Below are 6,587 nucleotides of genomic sequence, written 5' to 3'. Positions count from 1 at the left end.
ATGTTTCTGCTCCAGAATTCTTTCCTGCAATCAGGATTAATCTATTCAACTGCCAGAATTCTGGTGACAGTATGGCAGAATGGTTTATATTGGTTAACTCTCCTGCCAATAACCATTATAAACTCTGGACAAATATATCTCTATGCTCTTCTGTTTCTACGCATCACTAAATGTATACAGAAATTGCAGCTGATATTATACTTTCAAGAACTGAAGCCCACTAGGTAAGATCCACATTCAATGGGCTTTTCTTCTGATAGCACTCCCCAGTTTGCTCTGTTACAGGAGACAGAGTTTAAGCAAAAGTCTGAGGTTAGAGCTCAGAGCTACTAGAAATTGGTGAGGATAGTCAAATACATAAACAGATGAAACCAGAGAAGGGGCAGCTTCCAAATTTGCGTGTGAATACGTGTAGAGTAAGACTCTAATAGAGTTAGCAAAAAAAAAAAAAGAAAAACAAAAACAAGAGCTGGAAGGATAAAATAATGAACAAGAATTTCAATAGCAGTCTGGTAGCTCTCTCCAAACTGTGAGACAGGGTTTGAAGTTCAAGTCCTGCCTAATAAGATAACTTAAATCTAGGCTTCCTCACTGATTCCAGAAAGGCCATATTTTATATCAAGTGGACCATTCCCAAAACTAAAGTCTAGGCCCTGGAACTGAGAGAAAAATGGAATTGCAGTCACTCTAACAAAACTACAAACAAAGCCTCCACAGGATCAAGTTGGTCCACCAGCAATTGAGCAGCTTGTTATAGCTAAATTAACATTTTTCAGATGAAGGTTACTGAATCTAAAGTCTCTACAAAATATCATCCAATGTATAATCAAAATTACTGGACATGTGAAGAGTCAGGAAATTGTGACCTATATTCAAAATAATAATCAGTCAATAGAAACAGACACAGACATGCCAGATATTGGAATTAGCAAACACAAAGACTATTAAAATGTATTAAAGAGTTACTAGGAAAAAAATGAAGATAATAAGTATAAATATAAGAAATTTTAGAAAATATATGGACATTGAAAGTGATACAAATGGATATCCTCACTGAAAAATAAAACATCTGAAATTAAAACAGGAAGGGCTTTCAGAAGGAGAGTATCAGGGAAATTAAAGACAGGTCAATAGAAATTTCCAAACTCAAACAGATTAAAAAGAAAATTTTAATGAACAGGGCCTTAATGGCTTTGGAATAATACCACAAAATCTAACAGTTTTTGGTAATGGGCATCCCAGGGGGAAAAGGGAGATAAGGAAACAGAACAAATACTGAAGAGATAATGGTTGAATATTTCCCTAATCTGATGAAAAACAACAATCAATAGACCCAAGAAATTCAGCCAATATATCCAAGTAGAATACATTCAATAGACTAATCATTTCAATTTGAGTTATTTATAGATCTTTAGACTAACAAGTTCAAAAATGATCTGATATTTCTTTGATAATTCCCACCCTTCAAACCTGCCTGATCATTTCCCAATAGTTCTCGGTTTAGTAAGTGTACCTCACTTCCATATTGATTTCCTATGACTGCTAGAACAAATTACCACAATCTTGGTGGCTTAAAGCAACACAAATTAATTTTCTGACAGTTTTAGAAGCCAAAAGTCCGATATGGATGTCATGGGGCCACAGTCAAGGTGTCAGTGGTCCGCACTTCCCCCTAAGGCTTTCAGCTTCTAGTAGCTGCCTTTATTCTTTGGCTTGTGACACACCCTCCCCACCCCATCCTCCATCTTCAAAGCCAATGCCTGGCATCTTCATCCTCTGCCACTGCTTCCCCTGCTTAGGTCACCTGACCTCCTTCCTTTCTGGGTCAAATAGCCCTCTGATAAGAATGTTAGTGATTGCATATAGGGCCCACCCAGATAACACAGGATAAAATCCTCTCCATCTTGGAATCCTTAATGACATCTGCAGAGCCTCCTTTTGACAAATAAGGTAATATTCACAGGTTTACCACTGCAGGTTTTGGGTAGCCATTATTCAGCTGAGTACACATCTTTTATTTCTCTCCTCTCTCCCCAACTTCTATTTTTCATAAGCAATTCTTTCTGGTCCTATCTGAAAAATATCTCTTGATTCCATTCACTTTACCTCCACTGCCATTCTTCTAATTCAATATACCACTAATTACCACCCAAAAAAGGTCTCCTCTGGCTGAAACACACTTCCCTCAGATCTCTGAACTATTATCTTCGTAGATTGTAGCTCAAATGACTTCACTTTTAAGGATGCTTTAATAACAGTGTCTACAGACTCCCTTTTATCTCCTTCAAAGCACTTGACCCATTTTAAAAATCACATATTGATTTGTTTCCTTTATCAATTAAGTTCAATCTGGAAAACATAAATCCTTTTCTGACTTCTAGCAGAAGGAACTGGTTAAACTGGTATTGGTAAGCTGGAAGAGCAAAAATGAGGAGGGGTCCTAGAGAGATAAAGCAAAAGAGGGAACGTTGCAGAAGATTAATACCTGGAGAGGGCAGAACCTCCCTGAGGGTTAGAAGACAGAAGATAAGTGTTGTTAGCAGAATTTGAGTTCACGCTCACTTCTGGGGAGGCTGTACAAGGGCCAGAACCACTCATAGAAATAATCTAGACAGAGGAGGAGGATGGAAAAGAGCATCTCCTTTCCTCATTTTCTATATCTCTATAGAATATAGTTCAAGTTTCTGACATTGTCAATGAAGTGCTTGTGTGGGCCATAGCTTGTCAATGAATAGGGGACTGTTTCAACATGGCCTGGCAACAATAGTAAGTGAATATTGTTTAAAAGTTCTTAAAACCTGGCCTGTGTGATCAGTGGTTAGGGCATAGGCCTGAGGGTAGATTCCTAGTCAAGGTCAGGTATCTTGGCTCCAGCCCTGGTGTGTTCAGGAGGGAATCAATCAATGTGTCTCTCTCACTTATCTCTCTATCTCTTTTCTCTTTCTCCTCCCCTAATTCCTTTCCATTTAAGAAACATGAGCCACTCCTCTGGGTCAAAGCTCTACCTCCCCCCCCTTGCCCCCCCCCCCCTCCACACACACCAAACCCTATCCCTGTGAGTGGGCCACCAGCATGTTCTAGAGAAGCTGCTGCATCAACCTGGGTTTCCCCAGGTGCCTCACTAGGGATGCATAGCAGGGCCCAGAAAGAAATCATTGAGATATGCAAGGTGTTTAGGCGGCAATAAGACCCAGCTTTTCCTAGAGCTAGGTCCTATCTAGTCCATCTTTGAAGACGTGTCCCTGCATCTCCGGACTGGCACCAGCCTGTCCTGAAGGTGCCTCTGGTCTCTCCCCACCCTCCTGTGTTGAACGCCTGCTTCCTGGATCACTAGCCCCTCTCTTTCTGGGTTAACTTCTTCATCTTTCATGAAGCATTACCCCTGGTAGCTTCCTACCATGAGAATGAATGCATGAAAGGTAAATGTTTTAAGATCCTGTGGATTTAAAAATACAGTTGTGCCCTAGCCAGTCTGGCTGACTGAATAGAGCGTCAGCCCAAGGACTGAAGCGTCCCAGGTTCAATTCCAGTCAAGGGCAAGTACCTCATTTGCAAGCTCAACCCATGTGAAAGGCAACCAATCAATGTGTCTCTCTCACATCGATGTTTCTCTCTAAAAAAACCCCAAAATCAATGGAAAAAGATCCTTGGGTGAAGATTAACTAAAAAAATAAAAGCTCTTAATCCCCAACATAAGTATATCTGGAAAACCTCTTTTTAAAAGCATCAGCTGTTCTGTTTTTCATTACCTCAACCTATGGATAACATAGATACTGATTCTCTTAGCACTGTTTTAGAGTTATCTTTGCTGAGAAACTGCAAACAAATGCTGAGGTTTAAGCTGCCTGAGCATAGTGGGAAGAATTTACCTTGCTTCACAATAAACAGAGATTACTAATGCCAGAACCACTTTGTAATGCTGTAGGAAGGGATCAAAATGAATTCCTTCCCACCACCAGAAGCTGTGCTCATTATATTAGGAGCCCTAGGTATGATCTCACTGGGATCTTGACCTTTACAACAAGATGTTAAGTAATTAGCATTACCATAGCAATGGGAGCTGAAAAAAGCTGCCTTGTCAAATTCACCTCCCGAACAAAGAAAACAGCCAGCACAAGTGCAGTTTTTGAGACTTGTAAAATCAACATTTGTAAAATACCTACTCTGTGCCAGGAATTTTTAAAAATATATTTATGTATTTATTTAATTTTAAAAAACAAAGAATTAAGGATTGGAACACCAATGTCTAAGCTCCCAACTCTGCCTTTTTAAAATTATGTGATTCTGGTAAATAATTTTATTCTCTCAATTTTAGTTTTCTTAGATGTAAAATAGAAGAAGAATCTTATATAAAAATCGTGAGGATGATTTAAGTAAACATGTGAAAAGGTGTTTGTAAAGTTGTTATATAAATATATCTTTTGAAAATAATAAACTGCTTATTAAATATTTCTGGTTTATAATGGTTAGTATAATTTATTTTAAAATATATTTTTATTAATTTCAGAGAGAAAGGGAGGAGAAAGAGATGGAAACATCACTGATGAGAATCATTGAACAGCTGCCTCCTGCATGCCCCCCAGTGGGGATTGAGATTGCAACCTGGGCAGGTGCCCTGACCTGGAATTAAACCATGACCTCCTGGTTCATAGGCCGATGCTCAACCATTGAACCACATTAGGCACTTGGCTGCCAGAACAAGATGGCAGTTGTTAGAAATTAAGATAAAATTTTGACGGTGTTTGCAAAAAAAGCAGGAATGCCTATATCCTCTTCTGCAAATCACAGCTCATCCCTGAGAATTCTACCAGTACATAGAGATATACACGGAAGAAAAAAACCAGTGGGAAGCAAATTTTATTTTATTATTACCTGTGTTAAGTACCTAATTACTCCTAATGCAAAATGTTGGCAAAGCTGAGCTGGAGGTCTGCAGTTCTTTGCTTGCATTTGACCGATTTCCAAACTTGAAATATTACCACCTACTGACTAGCCACATGGTACAGGGACCTGAACACTGATCAGGATACTTAGGTGGTTTTGTGGAATAAATGAGAAATGACAGATTTCCTCCTAAGAGCACCATAAAAAGAGAACGAATGTTGATTCCTGCTATTTATGACAGAGTCTTCCTGCCCATTAGCAAATGTGGACAAATATCTGACCCAGAATTTGATGAATAAGATGAGCATTTTCTTCTACATGAAAAGATGAGGGAGCTAGGATACAAGCAGAGGAAAGACACTAAAATCTCCCCTGCCTGTGGCAGTCAGCATCCCTAGATGGCCCTCCCTGAGAGCCAGCCGTTCTCTGGGTCCTTTGGACAAATTCACAGGAAATGATTCCACACTGATGCACCTCGAAGAGGAAACGAGGTGAGCCAGGGTGACATCTAATTTTAGTGCTTCTCAGCTACAAATCTATTCCTTATTGTCTGATCTGTGAGGTGGAGCTGGGTTCTTTAAGTATTTCTCCTTTACCGAATGGCACAAGGTCAAGCTTTGGCAATAGGGAGTGTTAGAGAGAGGATCAATGGAGGAGGAAGGGGGTCCCTTTCCTGATTGCTGTGTGCTCCACTCTGTAGGCTCCTGATGTGGCGTCTTCAGCGCCGGGTTTCTGCAGTGCACATTTGCTCCAGAACATCCAGGGCTTTTCCAGCACCCAGGTCTGGCCCTGCTGTGGCTTCTGCAGCAACAAGATTCTGTGGCCCGCACATCCTCTCCCACACCTTGCTCCTGCAGTGCACAGTGGCCAGTAGCACCTGTGACCAACAGCTTTCTCCAGCACTCTGCAATGCCTCTGGCAAGATAATTCCCAGTGACTAGTTTCCCCAGCACCTACAGAGGTAAAACCTGCGGCAACTTGTGTGCTGGCGCAGCGCCATAGCGACCTCTCTGCTGTCAGGGACCATGACTTCTTCAACAAGATTTGGACCTCAGCCATTGTATGGAGGGATGTCAAGATGAGATGCTCTCTCAGGCCCTTAGTGGTAGTGAAAACTCCTTATATCCACCCTCCTATATTCTTTAGAGTTCTCTTTAATTTTTACTAGTTAATCCCTTGTTACTCCAATCCTGTTATTGTTAATACTAGTGCTCAGGTGCACAGATTTGTGCACAATGAAAGGAAATTAATTAGAAGGTGGCCAGTGGGGTGGGGCTAGGTGAGATGGGCTGGACGCACCCTGGAGACAACATCCTGTGTTTCCTCCCTGGCATCTGTGGAGTGGGGTCCATCTTGCAGGTGAGGTCCCTCCGCCTGGCCTGTGCGGATTGGGCCAAAACCAGCTCTCTGACATCTCTTGAGGGCTCCCAGAGTCTGAGAGGGAACTCTGCAAAGTTGCTGCGGTACAGGGTGTGGAACACAAATGCAAGTGTGCAGTAAACCAGATTTAGGGCCAGCAATGCCCCAACAACAGCATAACTCACGGCTGAAGGTGGAACCGGGTGGCCCTGCGAGGAATCAGGCTCCCTCCTCTCTGGTTTCAGGGTGTGTTACCCAAGAACTGCCGCTGCCAAGTCACTGCAGCTTGGCAACTCCTGTGTTGAGCGTCTGCCTCCTGGTAGTCAGTGTGCATCATAGCAACC

This window comes from Pipistrellus kuhlii, unplaced genomic scaffold, assembly GCF_014108245.1.
Source record: "Pipistrellus kuhlii isolate mPipKuh1 unplaced genomic scaffold, mPipKuh1.p scaffold_m20_p_12, whole genome shotgun sequence".
In the NCBI taxonomy this organism is placed as follows: domain Eukaryota; kingdom Metazoa; phylum Chordata; class Mammalia; order Chiroptera; family Vespertilionidae; genus Pipistrellus; species Pipistrellus kuhlii.
This window is presented reverse-complemented; position numbering follows the sequence as displayed.